Here is a 23,449-nt window from a genome sequence, read left to right as displayed (position 1 = left end):
CTGTCCTGAATGTAAAAATGCCAGACTCCTGTCCTGTTCTCCTGTAACTCAGCATTAATTGTGAGCCAAACGATGGAAGACCTGACATGGTAACATAAGAGATCAAAAGTGAATTAATTCTCAAATTGTCATTAGTTATTTTCTTGTTGTCAAGGCAAAATTGGGTGGGATAACCCTCTCAGAAGGAAGGGGAACAGATGCAAATGAGAATTTCTTAGGCATCTCACCTGCTCTTGGTTTTTAGATAGAGGCACCAAATTAAGGTTCATAAACTAGCATGTAAAGAAAAACTACACAAAATTTAAAGAAACATCTGAAATAGATCCATAGGCATTAATATATACATTTTCACTTTTAATTACTAAATAATCACCAACTGATCAGTCCTATGTTTAGTTAATATTTTTAAAAAACATGGATATGAAAAGGTTATGAACAAAATATTAATTTCTAATCCATTATCTCAATGTAAGAAAGTTATATTTATCTAAAACTTTTATATATGCAGCTGACAGAGGTGTGCCTGAACATTTTAGGGTTTCTATGTCCATTCCACTCCTCTCTCTGCAGAGAATTCTGGCTAAGAGAGAATTCTGGTTAAGAGAGAATGGAAACTGAGGAAAGGAGAATAGGTGAGTGGTAGTAACGGGGAAAACCTTCACTGTGCATCAGCTTCCTAGTCTATGGATCACTTTAAGCCACTAATAAATAAATAGGCGGGGTGCAGTGGCTCACACCTGTAATCCTTGCACTCTGGGAGGCCGCTGGTGGGCAGATTGCTCAAGGTCAGGAGTTCAAAACCAGCCTGAGCAAGAGTGAGACCTCGTCTCTACTATAAATAGAAAGAAATTAATTGGCCAACTAAAAATATATAGAAAAAATTATCCAGGCATGATGGTGCATGCCTGTAGTCCCAGCTACTCAGGAGGCTAAGGCAGAAGGATTGCTCGAGCTCAGGAGTTTGAGGTTGCTGTAAGCTAGGCTGACACCACAGCACTCACTCTAGCCTGGGCAACAAAGCCAGACTCTGTCTCAAAAAAAAAAAAAAAACAAAGAAAGGAAGGAAGGAAGGAAGGAAGGAAGGAAGGAAGGAAGGAAGGAAGGAAGGAAGGAAGGAAGGAAGGAAGGAAGGAAGGAAGAAAGAAAGAAAGAAAGAAAGAAAGAAAGAAAGAAAGAAAGAAAGAAAGAAAGAAAGAAAGAAAGACACAAGAACAAAAATGGAATGACACAACATCATCTCTTTCTGTGTGCGTAAATCTCTTGTTGATCTCATTTCCCCGTGTCTTTAAGACATCAGTAGCAAACAGACTTGTAATTTGGGAAGTTCACAAAACCCAGAGCACTCAAGCTGAATGAACTGCAGACATTTTGGTCCAAATTATTAGAAAATGGATTGGTAATAATATCTGTAAACTATTACTGAGATTAACATTAATTTGCTTTTTATTTTCACTAATGCCATCTTTGTTCTTTCCATGTTATTTGGAAGACTCTTGCAAAGAGAATTAACATTGAATTTAGTCTTTCACTAAACTGTAACTGAAGAAAAATTATGGTTGGCAAAGAAAAGGAATGATGACCAGAGTATCTTTCCTCTGCCCTGGATAAATGACATAAAGCGTTATCAATAGAGAAATTCTCTTTGTATTTTTTGGTTTAAGGAAGAGAATGCTTCTTGGTAGTAATTGGGCAAGTATTTTTAGAATTGGCTTCTTTTTAGACATTTTTTGAATGTCCCCATTTAGCTTTTTCTTCCATGAAACTAAGTTTTCCACTGGGTATGAAATTGGTTTTAGTTTGAAAGCAATCTTGAGAGATTTCTTGTGGACTATGATCAAAATCTAATTCACCAAAAAATAGTTCCTCAATTATTTCCCACCTGTACTTGGAGACAGAAGGATGAGTTAAGGAAATAAGGAGTAAAGAAAAGAAAGAGAAAGGAAAGTCTTGGTCCTTATCTGGAATGTAACTTTAGTTTACTTTATTTTTTTTAAAGAAAGGGAAGAAAATTGGGGCTGGTGGGGTAGTGAAGGGTGAGAAAAGTAGCTAGTGCCATGTAAGAAAAATTTTAAAAGAAGATAAATAAAAGATGACGTCTTATTCATAAAGTCCCTCAGATCCACCCCTTCTATTTTATTTTTATTATCATGATTTTTGGTTTTTCAAAGCTCTTTTATGTCACTTTGTATGAACATGCATACCCATGGCTTAGCTCCCACTTATAAGTGAGAACATGCAGTATTTGGCTTCCTGTTCCTGAGTTACTTGGGATAATCGCCTCCAAGTCCATCAAAGTGGCTGCAAAATACATTGTTTCATTCCTTTTTAATGGCTGAGCAGTACTCCATGGTATATAAAGAGACCCTAGAAAGATACACAAACAAAAGCAGATGCCCAAGGTAGGAGAAGAAGGGGGCACCTCGTAAGCAAGGTAGGGGAAGAGCAAGACGATATACTCCTGCTTTTACTATTTTGATTTTTCAATTTTTGAATGTAGAACCACTCCTCAGAGATCTAGTGGGTTTCATTACACACCAGCACAATAAAGCAGGTCTCTCTCTCTCTCTCTCCCCCTCCCTCACATACACACAACATACATGCACAAAGATTCTTTTACTTAAGCTACTAACCCCCTGCCTCTATTCTCTGTCTCTACTACTGTAATTTTTGCACTTTGTTTCCCATTCTACATATCTCTTCAGACTCATTATTCTTGAGTCAGTGTGAATCTGGACTTGGAGTGGAACAGTAATAATAATAATTGTTACCATTTGGGGAGATTTGGGGCTCATCTAATGGAAAATGAACATCTGAGGCTGGCAAGACCTCAGGTAGTTATTCAAAGGAGGTAGAAAGAGGAGGGAGGATGGTATTCTGAATCTCTCTAAGTTCTGGTCTCTTCATCTGGAAATTAATCTTAAACATACCAACCTCACTGGCTTCTTGGGAGGATGAGCTAATACCTGGATAGCAACTAGCTCGCTTCTGGAGACAGAGGAAAGAGACAGGTAAATGGACAAGATCAGTTTATTTCCCAGCCAAGGTCATGTTTTTCCTGAGAGTGAAGTAGAGGAAAGATAAGTCTACTTTCAAGAGGGTCACACATCAGCTACTTCAAGGTCCAGGTAAAAAATGAAGAAGATCATTCTCTCCTTTCTGCCTTCATCCTTTGCACAGCACTCGCCCCGAGGCCTCTGACCGGGACTTGGGTCAGAGCAGAGTTACACCAGAGAGCTCCCGGCCCAGGGCTGTAGGGAAGGGTACCTCCCTCACAGGCATGAAGCAGTGTGCTTATGAGGCAGACAGAAGAACAGAAGCTTACTAGTTTCTCGTGCAATGTGGGACACACTCTGGTGACCTCCAAAAATAACTATGGGGGATTTTAACAGTGCCAGGGGACACTGCTACTATGCAGATAGGAGCACAAGCCAGCAACATGTGCAAGCAAAGGATGAAGAAATCTGTGGACATTTGGGTTATAAATTATTGAGCTCTTGCAATGTTCTAGTATCATCCTCGGCTGTACATTCATATGTGTATATATATATTATAGAATATTATACAGAACATATATATATATTATATATATATGAACATATATATATGAACAGAATATATATATGAACAGAATATATATATACAGAACACACATATATATATTATATTATACAGAACAATCCTGAAAGCTTTTTCTCCAGCTTTACTGAGGTATAACTGACAAATAAAAATGGTATATAAATAAGGCCACAATATGATTCCTTGATATATGTATGCATTGTAAAATGATGACCACAACCAAGCTAATTAACATATCCATCTATACAGGTGAGAAAAATTGCTTTAGAGAAGTCATTTGTCCAAAGTGACGTAGGTGCCACGTAGCAGAGCCCAGGTTTGGTCTAGCTCCAAAGAATACACACTCTCTGTTAGGCCATGCTGTCAGCAACCATGAAAAGTGATGCCACTTCCTGTTTTTAATTCAGAACTGGAATTATTTTTACCACTCTGTCTGTTCTAATTGAGAATCACTGGTGGCAGTCATCACCAAAAGCCAATTCCCTTGAGAGGCTTTAACCCACTTTTTCCCCCTCTAGGGCTATGTCGTTTGATTCATCCAACCCTAATGTGAACAAGAAGTCCAACTTTAACACTTTCTCCACAAAACAACTGTCCCAGAGGATAGTTAGCTTCTAATCAGACTCTGATGAATAAGAAGATTGATGGCAAACACCGACATTCTCCTGGCATCCTAACTGTGGATGTATGCCCAGTTTTATACACAGATTGTATATGAGTGCTGTGAGAGTCATAGCTCACTTTCCTTCTGCATAAATGTAAAATATATATTTCAAATACAAGATAAAAATGTTGAATTAAGGGAAGGATGATGCAAGATGTGTTCAGCTACAAAGCCCAACATAGACAGGCTGATCCTGGAATTGCATATTATGAAATGTTCATTTATTTTGTTCTTCAGGAAATGTTATCAGTGTTTGGTCATTCAAAGCTTTCTGACTGTTCTCTGCCATTAAATCTGACAATAACTGCAGAGCTCTATCAGGTTTGAGGTTCAGTGATGTTAGAATTATTTCGGCACGTGGTGTTACACTACTCCAGTTCACATCAGTTTGTGGTGATGTGCTCAGTGTGAACAGACTTCCAACTTTACATTTTGCTTCTTATATGAGAAATAGTTAATTTTCATTTATATGAGTGTATTTCCTATGTGCAAATAAATGAACAGTGTCATGATATATATCTCATCTTATTTCTTCCATACATGGTTTACTTCTGCCTATAGCAATAAAAATAAGTTACTGATCCCTACTATTCACGGGCCACATTAGGACAGAATTTCAGGACAATGTTAAGTATGTAGGCAAAAGGATCTCAGGACATCCTGGATTCATCATTTCCCAACTTTTTTTTTCATGTAAACCTATGCTTCAGGCTCAAGAAAAACAACTTGGTGCTATTCAGAGGAACTCAAGCTTGAAACCAACACTGTTTTGAATTCCCTGACTGGCCTTCAATTTCTCAAATCAAATGAAGAGACCTCATTTCTATTTAGAGAAGCATTGGAGGATAAAAATATAGTGACACTGATTACCATGAAAAACTAAAGCCATAGTATCAGAACAAAAGTTGTATTTTCTGGGCTAAAGATTTCCTGAAAAGTTGGTAACCATTTAGAATAGAATTAACAATAGATTCTTTTTTTGTTGTTAGTTAGTTAAATTATTTTATTTATTTATTTTTATTTTTAGCATATTATGGGGGTACAAGTGTTAAGGTTACGTATATTGCCCATGGCCCCCTACCCTCCTCAAGTCAGAGCCTCAAGCATGGTGACCTTCCCCCAAGTGTTGCACATCTCACTCATTATGTTTGTATATACCCATCCCCTCCTCCCCCCTTCCACCTGCCTGACACCTGATAAATGTTATTCCTATATGTCCACTGAGGTGTTGATCCGTTAATACCAATTTGCTGGTGAGTAATGCTTTTATAAAATACCAATACTTTTTCAATGTAATTATTTGAATATCTTCTCTTTATAGGCATTAGATTATTAAGTTTCAAATGATTTAAAGAGTCAACTTTATAAATATTTCTTTCTTTCACTGTTAATCTGTATTCCTCCATATTTCATAATTGAATTTAGATCCATGAATGTCAGAACATCATCATTCTACCAAAAATTTCCCCAGCTTGCAAAGTGTCCTTAGCTTTGCTATGCTTAGCAGTGTCCTAGCAACCGGATTTTAGATAACAATGAACAGTGGTGGCCTGAAGAATTGCACTCATGTTTTGGGTGATATTTTTGTTTCTTATTAAAAAACTCAAGGGCCTGATGTCTTTCAGCAACCCTGTGCTTCTAATTGGCAAAGTTGCCATAGTATCACTTGGCTGAATAAATCCTTGGAAACCTTGACATGCAGTAGATTTTGCTTATTTCTTTGTTTATGGCCTGTCTTCCCCACTGGAATGTAAGCTCCAGGGAGCTTAGAGGAATTTTTTTTCTGTTTTGTTCACTGTTGTACTCTCCATAGCTGAAATAATGCTCAGTATATTGTGAGAACACAAATATTTGTTGAACTGATGAATGAAGCTCTCTGAAAGTTAAAGATACACAACAATTCATTTTTGGTTTCATGTAAAACACAAAAACAGGATGGATTTAGGTAAAGAGAAATAACACAATAAATACTTGTTTTTTAAACATATGCTACACATCAACCTAAGATCAATTATTAGGAAAAAATGGTTCCTTGTTTTTTTCCCTTGTAAACTTGGTAAATTGGAATCATGCAGAGAGTAACACATAGACTGAGCCTTTTGCCAAAGTCCTCAGAGGAAAGGAGTGGATAATTAAAGAGAGTGGAGGTCAAGTGTAAATATTGCGAGATGAGGCAGTAAATGTTTGGGAAGTGTTAAAAATGCTTGTTGGGGTGATCCAAGTCATTGTTTTAGTTACCATGTAAATGAAAAGAAGCTCTTGAGACTTGTCCAACTAAGACAGGGAAAAAGGAAAGAGAATTTAAATCAACATGTAATAATAATAATAATAAAAAAGGTAGGGGGACCATTTTCCTCCGTGAATAACAGCAGGAGGAATGTTAAGGCAAGGCTGAATGTAAGAGATGCCCTACAGTAAAAGTGAGGTGTGTACAAAAAAGAGATAGCATCTACTTCTTAGACATCCTTTGACAACTACCCTTTTCTCATATGTTATATTCTCATTTTCTCTTAATATTCACTGTTGTTTTTTTCCCTTTAAAGGCAAATGGATTCTATAACCTTTTGGAGTTTTCTTTTAGGAGACACATATGCTATTTAAAAAATGTAAAACCTCTGGGGAAAATTCTTGGCTTTCTGGTTGAAGTAGGCTTTTGTCAACAAGTAGTAGAGGTGACAGACCACATTTATCACTAAAACAAATCCAAGACAAACTGTAAACCCTTACTTGAAATGTTTTTAAAAACTTGATTCTTTCATGTGTTTTTAGCATATCCTAAAACACCAATGAACTCTCATAACTGTTGTTGTCCAAACAATCTAATATATCTTGAGGGTCAATCTTATAAAGTTGTATTTTTTTTTTCCATCAATAATTTTCCTTACTTGCAGAGGCCACTATGAATCTTCCTGGATAATTCTGAAGCCAACATAGATCAACAAGATATAAGTAATAGTTTAGTGCCTATAGAAAAAGCGAATAAGTCAAGCCCAGAATAGGTCTGAAAAGTAAGTAGTTTGTTACTTTTAAGAGGCCTTGCCTCGAGGCTCTGGCAAGAAAGCAGCAGGTTTTAAAAAACAAGCTTCATTACATCTAGACACCTTGAGAGCATCATTCCTTTAAGTGCCAAGATGGAAACATGTCTGATGAAATGCACTGGACCTCATTTAAAGATGTCCTGCCCTGGCAGGCTGATGTGATGAAGGACAAAATAGAAGTCAGTCTTATAAGTGTTTACAACTAATAGAAATGTATCATGTGGCACCTAGGAATAATGGAAAATCAATACCCTTCACTAGGGCAATACAGGTCACCAGTGCACAAGGAAAGAGTGCTAAACATCTTAACGATGCCTATGAAAGGGGGGGGGTGCAAACCATTGGCTAGGAAGAATTGTCAATAACTAAAGTTAGTGCAAAGTCTAAAGAAACACACTCAATGATAGGTCATTTTGGATGGTCTTCCCTCAGTCATCAAACGACAACCTACTTAGCACTTCTTAAGAAGAATGAATGTTAATTATATAAATGAACATTTTTTTTTTTACTCAAATGAGAACTCCTCTAATAAGGAAAGAGTAAATTCTAGTGGAAGAAAGTTGTTAGACAACACACTTTTGTGTTAGTTTTCAGACTCTGGCTGCAGTTCAATACCACATAGTCACTGCTTATTCTGTGCTTTATTGTATTTGCACATTTGGTGCAAAATGTCACTGTTCCAGTATCTGTTCTGTCTCTACACATGCTGCCAGGAATGGTCACAGTCAATTGTCTGAATGACTAATTTCTTCTATGGGCTACATAGGAAAATTAATTGCATGCTGTCGAGAGTAGATATTATTGTCCTTGGTAAAATTTTTATTTAATATTGAGCTTATTTTTCTCCATGAAAAACATGCTGGTGGAGATCATTGGGAAAATGTGATTCAATATAAAAATATTCACTTCAACAATAATGGGGAGAGTATAAAACAGATACAATGGTTTCATTTCTATATTTATAATTTTTTTTTCAGGAATGTCTTATGGAGCATGTATTTCAGGTGGGGAGGCAGACCTGTAAATCAGCCAATAGCAATATAGCCCAATGTCAAATAGTGCTCTGAAGGACATAAAGCAGGGAAAGGGGACGGAGGGTAGTGAGTTGAATATGGGTGCAATTTTAATTAGTCGAAAGAAAACTTATCTGAGGGTGACCTGTGTGTGGAGAACTGACTGATATGAAAGGGCAAGCCATGCGAAGCTCTGTAGGAGGGTCACATCAGTTAAAGGGAGCAGCCAGTGCAAAAGCCCTGAGGAGGAAATGAGATGGTTGTGTTCAAGAAACAGCAAAGTTGCAGTGGTTGTGGGAGTGGGAGTGATGCGGAGAGTGGTAAGCTGGCTGTAGGAGGAATAAAGACCTGTTAGGAGCTGGTGCAGTAGTTTAGGTGTGAAATGATGGTGGTTTAAACAAGGGTGGCCACATGGTCAGATCGCAGTGTATTCTGAAGGTATCACCAATTGAATTTCTGAATGGCTCGAGCAATTGTAAGTGGTCATAGCATTTACTGAGAAAGGGTAGATAGGGAAATCAATACACTTGTAGAAAATAGGGAAGTGGGTAAGAAATCAGAGAGCTGTTTAGAACATGCTAATATTGAAAAGCTTATTAGACATCCAAAGGGAGGTACTGTGTAGGCAGTTGGGAAGCTCAAGGGAGAGGCCAAGGCAGGAGATCTAAACAGGGAGTGACTGGTGTATCAATTGATCTAAGGCCATAGAATTGGATAAAATCACCTAAAAAGGGAGTATAGAAAGGCAGGAGAAGGGGCCAAGGACTGAGCACTGATGCACTTTTGGAAGTTGACAGAGGAGAAGCCAGTAAAGAATACTGAAAAGGAATGACATGCATGAAAAGATGAACAGGAGAAAGTGGCGTCCCAGAAGTCAGGTAAACAAAAGTGTTTCAAGAAGAAGGAGCAATCAACTGTGTCAAACGCAGCTGAAGGTTCAAGGAAGAAGAGGACTAAATATTAACCATACGATTTGGCAATACAGGGGTTGTTGATCTTGATAAGATCTTTGAGCTCCCAAGGAAGTTGATATCGGGGGCAAAAGCCTGATTAGAGTTGGTTCAGGAGAAAATAGGAGGTGAGAAATACAGGCAATAAATATAGAACTCTTAGGAGGAGGAGCTTTGCTGTTAGGGCAAAGAGGCAGTAATTGGAGATAGACTATAATGTTATTAAATACTTTCAAATAATTTTGTTAGCATAAAATAAATTGAATTTTGGTAGAATAGGAAAGTCTGAAACATGAAATTATTTTTTTACTTTTCTGAACAAAACAAAACAAAACAAGGCTAAGTTCACTGTGTCTTGAATGAAGCAGGCTTTTAGAAACAACAATCTGTTTCTTCACTGCTCTGTACCCAGTGTGGTTTCCTTCAGTTTTCATCTTTTTTAGCAAAGATTTCAGGTTCAGGATCAACCACAGAGCCTCTGTCTGTGACCCCTACGGACACTCAGTGATAACATACAACAGAAAGGAAAACCTTTAGAGCAATGGATTTGAACTGCCAGGCTTTCCATGCCTTTCTTCAATGAATTTTAGGTCAAGAGTGTTCATCCTCTGAGCTCTAGAGAAAAATTATCCACCCTCATGTAAGAGAGCAAAGACTAGGAAAACAAGATATATTGGAGCGGGTTAGAGAGATGGAAAGAATAAAATACACTTTGTTGTTTGTGAATTATACCCTCAGTGAATTGAAAAATTTTCTGAAACTATTGTTAGTCCAGAGGTCAATGGCCAAGAAAAGTCTAAAATGCATCGTTTTCCTGTTGGACACCTATGGGAGGGATATTCTATCACCCTCAGGGTCCTTTTGGAAAGCAAGTCTACGTGCTGGGGTAAATAACCTTACATGCATGTTAGCAGTTGCCTGTCTTTATACTGACACAATCCAATCAGAAAAGCCTGAGGTGGCTACAGAGAGCTAGATTTATAGATTCCACATAGCACCAATAGAGTGAATGTGAAGTCTATATTTCTTGCAGAAGTTCCCAGTGATGTACTCAAGTTCCCCGTAGGATGGCATCACACTATCATTGAACTAATTCAACAGCTATTCAATGACCAATAGATGCGTAGCATCTATTCTTTAACAATATTAAATAATATTAATGAGTAAAGAAATAAATTAAGCTCTTCCTTTTACAGCTATAGACAGTGACAGTCAATGAGGTTACAGGAGTCCTCCCATATCACCTAACAGATTACTGGTAGAGAAGAGGCCAGATGATGTTCAATCAGTAGCAGGAATTATATTCCACTACATTTCCCTTCACGATACTGGGGACTCTTCAAGAAAATACTATTATATTTAGGAGATTGACTATTGAAGAAGCTCAAGAAATTTCACCCCAAAATATAACTCCTTGGTATAAAGAGTATTTTCAATTGCAGTCCCCTTAAGATCAACAAAGCATTGGAGGGGGCTTTCCCTCTATCTGCATAAACCTGACTTACTAATCAAAAGATCAAAGGGGGCAACTGACTTCCCTTCCTCTCCCTGTTATCTAATATATTGCAGAATGCAACCAGACCTGGCTCAAATTATTTTAAACACAGTACCTGTCTCTCAGTTAATTTACAGGTTAATCTGTTTCCACCATCCTTTCATCCTCCTTAGCAATCATTTATCAGCCCTAAACAGAATTACCTATACTCCTCCTTTTCCTCCGTCCCCTCTAAAAGACATGTATAAAAATATCTGAACTTCACTGGGATAATGAGTAATCACTCTGTGATTCTACCCATGCACATCGTAAATAAACCTTTCTCTTATTAATCTGCCTTAATTGTGAGTTGATCTTTCAGTGTACTTTCAGGGGAAAAGGTAAGTTTCCCCTCGCCCATTCACTATATATTCACATTCTGTTCAGACTTAGCAAACAAACATTCATCACGAACTTGCTTGGTGCCAGACATTTGATATACTTAATCTACATAAACCACATGCAAATATATATGGTAGGTAGAATTTTCCTCATTTTATATGGCTATAAACTGAGGCTCAGAGAGCAGTCAAATAGCTTGTCCAGTGCTGCACAATTGGTACCAAAAGGATTTGTACCCAGGTCAGTCTGACAGCAAAGTTTTTTTTGTTCACCATATCAAACTTTTTCATGACTTTTTTTTTCATTAGGCTTTAATGTTGCAATTATCTACCCACATTAAAGCCTATTGTCATGTCACTATGCCTTTCTGTTTGATGCTAAATTATATTTGTTATAAAAAGTTTCCTTTCAGTGGCATGTTGCAGCTCATCTTCAAATAATATTTTCTAAGAATTATTTTGCTACCAGGAGCAGATGGGGAGGGAATCCTGTCTAACATTCATTGCAAAGTGAAGGAATGGCAGCGGCTCTATGTTTATTCTGCAAGTCATTGACAAAACGGACAAAATATGCAGGGTGAGATATGCATTTAACTCTAGATGGTTTATGGCCATCTTAGAATTTTTACTGCCAACGCATAGATTTGGCTCTAAACTTAGAATATTCCTACCAATGAATACTATCTCCCTAACTTCTTTGCACTTTGGTTTTCTCACCTGAGGATATTTTTCATTATGCTTAGGCACTCTTGATGGCAGATCCCTATATCATTGCATGGGAAAACAGGATGGCTTTTGAGATGATTTAGTGCCCACTAGTGATGGCTATCAAACTTTGCAACTTCCTCAGTAGACCCAACTTTTATCCAACAGCAAATTTGTATGATGGTAAGATCTGTGCTCCTCTGGCTGCGTATATCATTAAATGGAAAAACTTTTATTTTATGTAGATGACTTGAGGCAGAGCAAAGAGCAAAAACACAAGAAAGAGATCTCTAACGGTAACAATATTTTTTTCTTTTTTTACATAGAAATCTAACAAACTATTTTATCTTAAGTGTTCCTTGTTCTGTATGTCAATGCAGTGTTTAGGTTATTGTGTTACAAGGAGTCTCTCACTTCAAGAATTAATTCTTCTTGCCCATAATTATGATTAAGAGAAGATGACACAATGTCTGTAAATATAAAATTATTAATATTTTTTCAGTGTCCTTTATATTTGACTTTAAACAAAATTATCAGTGTAACCAACATTAAAAACTACACCTGTAATGTTATTATGAGGTTGCAAGCTTCCTATGATATCTCTGTGTAATATATCACATTTCTAATGAAATGTGTCATATTTGGAAATATTACAAATAATATCCTCAGGCATATGTGGAAACAAAGTAATAGGGGACTTTTGAAAAGTAGTAAAAATTATCAGAAAATAATTTTGTGCTACCTCAGGATAATATCTCATAAAATTTTCAATCATAAAAATTGGTAAGCCTATGGTTCTGAAAATTGACTTTTAATGCACAGGAAAGCTATATGGAAGCAATCATAAAAACTAAACATAAAACATAAAATTTTGACTTCAAGCATTGGATTGTACTTGGTGAGCCATAGGCAAATGTGAAATTATTACATTTTCCAGTTGCCAAAGGCTTTGCTTTATGAATATCTGCAATGTTATATACATAAATCAATTAATATGTGATTTTTCTTATATAAACTCAGGTACACTTGATTCATTGCCTCTCACTAGAGGAGAAGTTGGAAAACCAACATCATTATGAAACTGTTCAGGTGATAGACTATTCAGAAATCAGCTCTCTGAAAAAGGTTCCAAATTATTTTATAAACACATGATTTGTTGACTAGTTCCCACCTCCAATTCCCAACTCAGAGATTCCTAGACTTTTAATACTATATTTGTCTTTAAAAGATAAATGTACTCTAACAGCTACATACACAGATCAAATACATCAACTAATCATGTATCATCTGCCTTTCAATTAGCCTTCACCAGAAATGGGGACTTTTTCAAATCTCTTCTTTCTGAAAAATACATACGAAGAACATTTGGGTGTTTTAACATAAGCACCTGTAAAGTATGCTAATGAACTCAGAATCAGTGAAAGATTTTTTTCAGTTTTACTTCCTGAGCCTCAACTATATATGATGTGAGAGAATAAATATTATTATCATAATTAATGCTTTTTCCCTTTTCCTTTTTCAAGAGAATAATTTATGATTTAGCATGCTTTAACTGACAATTATATACTATGATCAATGGGTTACTCATGCTATGATCCAAAATAAAGAGATGTTCTCCAAAATTATTTAAATGAAAGGAAATGAATTTTCCTTTACTGTTGTAATGTTATTAAATGTTCTGCTTCTTACACTCCCAACTGGGTGCTGTAATTAATGCACTGTTCTGACAATGGCCACCATTCAGTGAGCTCCTATAAGAAATAGGTTCTGCACCAGGCACAGCTTTTCATATAATTTCCTTATTTTATATTTAAAACAATTCTACAGGATAGATTTCATTTTTCCCATTTTGCAATTGTGGACACTGAGGCTCAAAGTGCCTGACTTACCCACTACAATACAGCTAATAAAGAGAAGGAACCAAACCTAAGTCTGTCCCAGTCCCATAACAAGTGTTTTTTATATTACACTAATGGAGGCAAGTAATTCAGCTTGTCCTGGCTCTCAGTGACCTTAGATGACTGTCTCAGTCTAACCATTGTTTCTTTTGTCTCTCTCACTGAGCACCAAAAGAAGCTATTGCATTGGGTAGAGATGTTTGCCCACAACTGTGCAGAGATAAAGCCTTCAGACTCCTCTTCTGTTTCATTGCTTGTTTCTTCTCCCTACTCCCAACCGTCTTTGTTTTTCAGTCATAATTTCTCATTGAAAGTAGATTTTGCTTTCTAAGCTAGCACTTGTTTACTATCCTGGCTAACAGTTAATCTCCTCTCTTTGCTCTTCTTTCAAAAAATACGATTGTTTTTAAATCGTGCCATAGTATTTTATTTGCTAAATATTTGTACACTCAACAATTGTCTGTGCCAGTCTCTCCACTAAGTATTGGCAATATAGCAGTGAACCAGGCAGATACAGTTTAAGGCTCTGCTTTCACGGGGTTTACAGTTTGAATATAGCACAAACACAAAATAGAATAATTTCATAAAATGATGAGTGATAGAAAATAAACCAGGATAAGGGGTTGTCGAAAGGTATTTTAGACAGGGTTAGAAAAGATCTCTGTGAAATTAGAAGCTCTGCAGTGAAAGATACTGGGTGCTGTGTTATGTGTTATGGATGCAACAGAGACCAAAACAGACTAAGAGAGTCCCCACCATCAAGCCTAGTGGGAGCTACAGATAAAAGAACTAGTAAAGAGCCAAATACATGAAATAAGTGGTAATATGTGCTACAAATGGAATAGACCAGGGACTGAGAAAGGAAATAACAAAAAGGGCACTCTGGGCGAAATCTTGGAAGAGGCTGACACCTGAGCTGAGAACTGAGGATGAGCATAATCCAGCCATTGAAGAAGTAGAGCATATTGAGCAAAGCAAGTACTCAGTTACCTGGTTTTAGGCAAGGTACTCTGCTAGGTCCTAGGAATACACTGGTGAACAGAAGCCCATGCACACCCTGACTTCTTAGAGTGTGAAGTCTAGTAGGGGAGTTGAACATTAATCAAATAATGATGGGAACAGACCTTACCACTTCTGGGTTAACTTGCATGGCCATTCCCATTCATTATACTCACCTAACTATTACATAAATCACAATGTCATAATTTTTTCCTACGTTTAACTCTTTGTGGCTATTTTCCTCAGTACCAGCGCCAAAGAATCTTCTGTTAAAGCTCCATGATAGATTACTGCATGGTGTTCATTAACTTTTCACATTTAAGGTATTAATTATATGCTCCTTGAAGGTACACTGCTTCTTATCTCTCTCAGTCCTTGGCACAGTGGTCAGTGTATAGTAGGAAGTAAAAATCATTCAACTGTTTGATCATTCACCAATACTTACTAAGTGTTTACTACGTGCCAGAAATTGTGCAAGGCCCTGGGATACTAAAGACATATATCAAAATTTCTGCCTCCTTCTAGTAGGAGAAAACTCTTTTTCTAGTAGAAGAGGCAGACAAATTAAACAATACTTACAGGATAAAGTGGAAGCATTGTAATAGAAACTTGAACGAGGTTACCCATGGACCTGTTGGGGAAGGAATCCCTCATTCAAGCTGCGAGAGAATGAGTAAATTAACCAATCATTCCCGTCTTCCATTTCATGGTTACCACAGGCTGTTGAGAATATGTAGGTCATCACTATGCTATAGGAGGAGGATGTAGCCATACAAATCGCTCATCTATCTTCATAGAGTTGTTGGTTTTAAACACAGACTAAATGAGCTTTTCCCAATGGGGAACTTTGTTTTACCTAAATTTAAGTTAGCTAAAGATCACCTTTTCACAGACCCTCTTTTCTTATAACACTTTGTCTTAAGTCCTATTTTTCACAAGATAGGCCCTGTAAACTATGTAGTAAAACAGAAAACGCAATCTATAGAACTGCTACAATGCTCAATGCATATAATTTGAACACTAAAGCAGTAAAAATCGGAAAGGTTTGCAAAATTTCTGTAAACTAGTAGAAATGTTTTGGCATCCCATATTAACCTGAGTCAATTTGCAACGTTGCTTCTAACCATAAAATAGATAAAATGTGCATATGGCTTAAGATCAGCAAGAATAATATTGAGAAAAGTGATTAAAACTTCAAGATTCCTGAGTCCATGGTTAAGGCTGCATGCATTATTCATATATGAGCTAGTATTGAGTACATATTCTTGTCATTATTTAGATTGATGGCCATTTGGCATAACATTGACCTGGGAGTTTCCTTGGTCAGTACTTACATTACATCTCAATACGTTTTTAATGTTTCTTTTAACCAAAGCCAATATTTTTTATATTTGATTCTTGAGGTAATTACTTTGGTGCATGACTATGGCATAAATCAAAAACTATATAACAACCTATCACTGAAAACAGTTATGCACATATAATTTTCTTCAATGCCTCTGTAATTAATAGGAAAATTTTGCAATCACATTTACTTTCTTAAAACAGGACTTCAGGCATTAGTATATACACACACACTCTTTCCTAATTATTTTCATAAAACATTTGACCATGTAAATTAAAAGTAAGAGGACAGAGACATTACTTGTTCTAGGTAAAAAAAACTTTTTAATAATCAGGTACAAATTTACATTTTCTTTTAGCATCAATGTTTTCTTTTTTATCTGGTTTCATACTACCAAGTAATTGAATTAAATGAAGATGTGATAGAAAATAAAATCAAACCACTTGTTTGTGCATAGACAAAAAATTGCTAACACTTTTACTTTTAAAATAGCTACTTTGCCAACTTGTAAACACAATCGGTTTTGATAATTTTCTTATTTCTTTTTCTCACTTATGTTAATTTGTGAGTATGTATATGCAGTTATGTACTTATACATCCATGTTAATCAGGCAATTCTCCTAGAAATCTTCTCTGCTGAGGAAATAATTTTAAAAATGAAAAATAAAAATATATAGATATATAAAGATTGATTTTTTCAAGCTGTTGTTATTTATTATGGTAAAAACATGAAAAAAACTTTATGAGAGAAAAGAGTGACACAAATTATGGTATATCATTCATGGAAAATTATATACCTACTTAGAATTATAATTATGCAAACTTTATGATATATAGTTAAGTGAAAATACATAATACAAAATTGAATATATGCTCTAATTTTAAGTAGAAACTTGCTGATGCACAGTGAAAACAAAACAAGAAACTAGGAAAAGATATAAGGTAACATCAAATTAGTTTTGTTACTGTAGGAAAATTATAGATGTTTCAAAATAATCTTTCTTTTCAACTTTCTAAAGTATTTGTATATTATTTTAATTTTTGTGCACATACATATTTATATATACACTCCAGACACTCTCTCAATTTTCAAAGCAATTCTTTTTTTTTTTTTCTTTTGGCTATTAATTTCTTTTTAATTCTAACATAGTCAATATCTTCCTTTAAACTCGAACCATTTATCCTTTTATAAATCTTGCTTTTATTCTATCTTGCCTTTATTTACTTTTGGTTGAAGGAATTTCTTTTTAGCTCTGGGTTCAAAGGGGACATAATATCTTCTTATATTTATAATCTCTTATAAAGTGCTTTCTTTCAATGTCTCCACAGTGCTGTGAGATTAATGGAATTATGTTCACATGGCACTTTCTGCTCTTTAGAGAAAGGTGTTATATAAAAACAATGCATTATAATTATATGTTATTACTAAATCCACAGAGATATCAGAGTTACAATTTAGCACAGTAGACAGGGCTGGACTAACTCCAAGTGCAGGCTGGGCAATCTCCTTCATGCCAAATTCTCAGGAGTGGGAAACGGTTGCTCCTTCTCCCTGCACTTAAAAATACCAAAACATAAAGCCCTAGTTCGCTTTACGTTGTTAAAAATAGAGTATTTTGGTTTTCATGTACAGTCCTTTAAAAATCATAGTATGTCATTTGTATTTCTTTTATATTCTCATTTTCTTTCTCACTCACCTCCCACTTCCTGCTTACTTCAGACTGACTGCATTCCCAGTCTATTTATGGGAGATAAACTTACAGAGCCAGAGTGAAATGGCAGAGATCACCGACGACTGGAAGGCATCAGATGACCCAATGGGATTGTGTACTAATGAAGAATAACATAATTTCTGAGTTGGGTTAGAGGTTGTTGAGCACTTCAAAACCGCTAAACCGCTACCTAATGTACAAATCCCTATCCAGCTGCTGATAAGGGGCCGTCCACTCTGAGCATCTCTAATGAAGGGACACTTGCTACTTCTTTAAAAAGTTCTGACACTTACAATGTTCTACTCTGCATTTAGCCAGACTCTGTCCACCTGTGGTTCTTTCTGAAGCTGAACTAAGTGTCTTCCCTATGACTTGGTCACTTGACTGCACTTCCCCATCCATCCATTCACTCCATGCTTATGCTACGGCCACAGTGTAGGTCCTGCATGAGGCTCTGGGGACACAAAAAGGATTATGGCACTTCTCTGTGCCGAGGATCTCACAGTCTGATGGAACACAGACACCAAAATAGAGAAATGACCATAATTGCAGTAAGTGCCACTCTGTAGGTGGGAAGGAAAGTACCGAGGGACAGAAAAGAGGAAGAAACTAACCCTGAGAGATTCAAGAAGGCTTCCCAGAGGAAGTGATTTTGTCCTCTGTTGAAAAGATGACTAAAATTTTGCCAAATGAAGAAACTGTGGAAGAGCATAAAAATAGATGTGAACAGGCCAGGTTCAATGTTCCATGTGGCTGAATCTCAGTGATAGGGATGAGGCTGAAGGGAGCAGTGTGTGAAGGGTTTTATATTCAATGCTTGCAAGATTGGGCCTTATGCCCCAAACAATGCAGCCAATAAGGATTACAAAGCTGGCAGATGGCATGATCAGATTTGTCCTTAGAAAGATGACTATAATAACACAGGTAGAGTATTGACTGAGTGAGGAGAGTCTTGTGTTAAGAAGCTAGCGCAAAAGTCTAGGCAAGACATAACGAGGGTCCAGTGGTAGAAAGGCAGGAGTGAGATTTGAGAACTGATGCCAACGTATTGGATATGGGAACTAAAGGAATGGAAGAAGCAAAAGGTGAATCTATTTTCCTTACTTGAGAGACTGAATGGCTGGTGACATCATTAACAACTAAAACAAAGACAACAACAACAAAATACAGGAGGCAGAGCAATTGGGGGGAGATTGGTTTGACTTATTAAGTATGAGTATAGGATATTCAGGGGGAACGTCTAGAAGACAGCTGGAAATGTGGATCTGCAGAAATAAGTCAGACCTGGAAATAAGCTGAAAAAAATTGCAAATAAAATAAGCAGAACCCAGTTCTCTCTTTTACCAACCAGCATCTGCCTTTTCCATTTTCTTTTCTGACTCTACACAGATATCCACCACAGAAGAAGAAGACAATGTTCAGGAACCTGCTGGGGAAATGCTGGAAAGCCATCCAGTTAGCCATCAGCCTTTATGAAACCACCTCCCTCCAGGGCTAGCATTGCCAGTTTTGCCTCTAGCTAACTACTGCCAACCATGGTTCCTGTTGTGCTTCTTCTCTGGGTCAGGTATCAGACTGATCCAGCCTCCTGCTGAAGTCACTACCTCATTTCTATGCATCCTCTTCCCCGGGTGCTATATATAGGATACAAAGCAGAACTCCTCAGTGTTTCCAAAATTTCTGTAAAAATGTTTGGAAAGGATGCTTTAGGAGTCTATCGTCAACACACTCTCCCTAGGACCCAACATATATCTCTGAGGGTGGTAGAATCAGCCGTGTGTCATCTGTGGTTTGGTTCCCTGTGCGCTCAAAGCTTTGGGTTTATATCAAGCTTCTTTATGTCAACCCTCTATTCCTGTAAGATGGATTCTTTCCCAAAATACTCCTCAGTCCATCATGCAAATGGACTCTTGGCAGGCCAACCCTCTAGGGCTCTCCAGATGTATCTGATCTTATCTGTGGTTGGATATGAGCAAATACTGATTTAGTTGATCATGTGTAATGCTGCATATTTCAAGAGAAATAACCAGGATAAAGTCTATGTCACCTCTAAGTAGCCAATGGAAACGAAGTGTCAAATCAAAAAGAAATAAATCTATGTCTGGGATTTTTATTTAAGAAACTCAAAACACTAACTCATCATTTAATTCAAACCAGAAATCAGATTAGTCTTAAGCAATATCAACCAGAAGTTGGATAGATTTCTAAATAAATATATAGAGTTGAAAAGGCCAACTTGTACAAGAAAAAGTCATTTCTCAAATTACTGTGCATCATTTAATTTTTACAACCTCATGCATGAAAGTTTAGTTACCTCAGCCTTTGGAAATAATAATAAAAACACAGTACTGTATATCCATTTACCTTGGGTCTGCTGATTTTATTATTTTTAATACTAATAAAGAACCATATATTATGAGTACTCTGGTTAGATTCATTCTAATGGCATGCTTTTCCCAGTGATTATGGTTCTGCATAGAATTTTCAAAAGAATTTAGCAGGCAAAATTTCTTCCTGTGACTAAGTTTTACAGCTTAACACTACTAAAAATTGTTTCCCAAATAAGAGCACTTTACTTTTTGTTCAATGAAATGTTCTTTTTACAACTTTTACTTACTGTGCATATATGTCTGTCTGAGAGAAGAGACAAAAGGGAGAAAGGCAAGAAAAGTGAATAAAACGAAAGGAAGATAAATTTGTTCAGCAGCATCCTATCTGAACACAATGCAGAAAAGGCTGTACTGAGGGCGATTGCTGGGAAGGGCAATTTCAGCTTTTTTATGGCATGGTTATGTATCTACCAATGCCAGTGCTGTGCAAAGAACAGGAGCTTCCATCCTAAAAGCAGTTCAGTTTTCAGAAATCACTCAGGATGAGTTGTCAAAAATATTCTGATCTGTATTCTAATTGCTCTAATTCATTTGGATTTTGGCAAATGCAAGAGTCTGGTTTGAGTTTTCTACACATTTTTATTAAAAACCCATAAGCAAAATTGAATTTGCTCTGTGCAATTCAAAGCAGATGTCTGTATAAGAATCAGAACTTATTTGTAGGCCTTGAATGAATAAAAAGTACGTAGGCAAGTCTTTCCTAACAAAGATAGGCTATTGCCAGCTATGAACTATTTCTAGAAGAGAGAAAATAATTTTCAGGATATTTAAGAAAATGTCAATGAGATGGGCTTATTCCTTGCATTAAGAACTAGGTCAATCGAAAATACAATCCATGACTGACTGGCCACTTCTCTGACTCTCCATCTTGTATTTCATTTCCTCGAATTAACATTTTGAAGCTGAGCACGACATGATATTCTTGGGATGCCATCTGTGCCTTTCCTGGCTGAATTAGGTGTACTTCACATATGGCAATTGGCTGATTTTTGTCTTTCGCCTTCGCTAGACTGTGAGTAACCTGAAGACAACGATTGTGTCTTATTCGTCTTTTATGTTCTCAGTACCTGGTACAGTGCTGGGAGTAATAGCATGTGTGTAAGACACTGCTGAAAGAATGAATAGTAAGTACATGCCTCTCTATTCCATGAGGCAGTTGCATTTTCCGAAATTAGGAAAAGTTGACAGATTAAGCCCTAAGGGTGAGAAGGATGCTACTTTCAACATAATACTCAGCACTTCTCTGGGAACATAAAATGCAGATTCCAGAACGTATTCTCACGTGGAGTGATAGATGGGCAATGAGTACTTTGAAGTGGATCTGACAGGAATATCAATGGTCATGCTGTGGTTAATAATGGAGGAATAGTACAAACACTCAGAAGGGAGCACCTTGCACTGTTTCCCAGCGCACATTCCAAACAAGCTTAATTTCCTCCATTATGAATTCTGCTAACGTACCTAGCCAACTTGTTTCAAGTTTTCATAGCTGTTAAAATAACTACCTCATTCATATTTTACTGAATGGGTGGCTTTCTTTTAACAGGTGGTTATAATAAAAAATATTGATGTATTGTTTATTTAAAAAATAGGAAGTAATTCATGTAACAGAGGCCCTGGAGAATGAGTTAAATGGGTCTATTAGCTATTAACTTTCACAGAAGAAAATCAAACATACATCTCCAAAAGTTTGAAGATACACATTCCATCATACTTTGTAATCTAAGCCTTTGAAAATGATAAAGAAATCCATAATTGATATCAATCTGCAGTATTTCAAGAAAGGCAGAAAAGGCAGTTTGTCTGAACTCAGGTATCAGTGAATCTTTGTTAAAAATTTATGCTTGATTAATAATAATATAATTTCAGTACTCACTGTAGTTGGGAAAGGCATTTAACTAAAGATTGTTGTTTTAGTTATCTCACTGGTACAGAACTTTAAGCCTGGTGATACAGGCTAAGGTATAAAGGAATCATGTCTCCGGCAAAAGAAATACTCTTTAAGAATGAGAAAATGAACCCGGTGGAGAAAAATAAACTCTGGTGGGGGAAAAAAAGGCCAATACTAATGGTCTCAGCTTTTTACCCTCAAGCTTCTATTTACACCTTTAGGTTTTATTAGTTTCATCCTTCCTGCCCTCCCCACCCTTTACCCCAGAGGTAGAATACAAAAACCACAAATGAAACAACATTCCTTTTTCCCCTTAGTCTTTCAAATATAACTAGGTTTAGCATTAACTTTCCAAAGAAAATTTAAGAAAAATGTTAAGAGATATAAACACAGAAAAATATTTTTTAAAAAGTGTTTAAATGGATGTATCTGCGCCTACAATAATTAACACCATCACCTTCTAGGCTCTAAGAACTTATTATCTCATGTGTTCTGTTTTAAAGTCAAACTTGGTTAATTTCTGAGATGTTCTTAATGTTAAATGATGTTGATATTTTAAGAAGATCTCTGTGATAGCAGTTTTTACACCCTCCTGAAGTGAAACACAATCTACCCCCAAGGTCCCTCAGCATTTTTATGACAATGTCCAGGTAGGGCTCTAACTAGGAGCTGACTAGTTTCTATTACTCCATTGGTCACTACTTGTTTTGATGAACCCTCTTACACATAAAAAAAAAAAATCCTCTAAGACCATGGTACTGAATCCTGACTCACTGGGTTCTACCCTCAGAGAGTTACTTCAATTGCCTAGCAGCAAGGCCTGGGTATAGACATTTTTCAAAAACCCCAAAACTATAATGTGCACCCAGACTTGAAATAATTGCTCTACAAGCTGAGTAAGAGAAGGGTGAGAGACAGGACCAATAATGATGATAGTATTAGAGTAGGAGACAATTCTGCAATCAGATGCAGGGGCTTGCAGATTGGGCGTGGGCGTTAAAGTAAACAACCTTCAATCAGAGCTAACTGGAGGGGCTGATAACCACAGGCAAGAACTGGTTTTGACTGCCTTGTCAGCTCTCTCTCTCACCTTAAATGAACTTTGGCTAATTATAATATCGTTTACATTATGGTTTAAAATTTCTCTGCCCTTGAAATCACCATGACAGTTCCAAGATGACCATCTAAAGTATAAAAATGAGAGGGAACTCAATTCTAGGAATCACTACCCAAATTCTTAGTAAAAGCCAACCCCTTATCTTGAATATGCCCCCCCCCATTAGTAAGACTTCAAAAGACAAAAAAACAAAACAAAACAAAAAAAAACACTTCCTCCCAGTGCAGCTGCTCTTTTTGAGAGTGACTGCTCTCTCTCTCTCTTCAGAGTATACTT

General features: G+C 36.6%; 1 protein-coding gene across 3 annotated transcripts in view; it reads right to left on the bottom strand.

The window, feature by feature from the left end:
* The window catches only part of TMEM117 (transmembrane protein 117), a 464,361-nt gene that overhangs the window by 13,919 nt on the left and 426,993 nt on the right, over positions 1–23,449 (bottom strand). The window lies entirely within an intron of this gene.

Source organism: Microcebus murinus, chromosome 10 (assembly GCF_040939455.1).
Source record: "Microcebus murinus isolate Inina chromosome 10, M.murinus_Inina_mat1.0, whole genome shotgun sequence".
NCBI lineage: Eukaryota > Metazoa > Chordata > Mammalia > Primates > Cheirogaleidae > Microcebus > Microcebus murinus.
The sequence above is the reverse complement of the archived record's forward strand: the minus strand, read 5'-3'. Positions and strand labels throughout refer to the sequence as shown.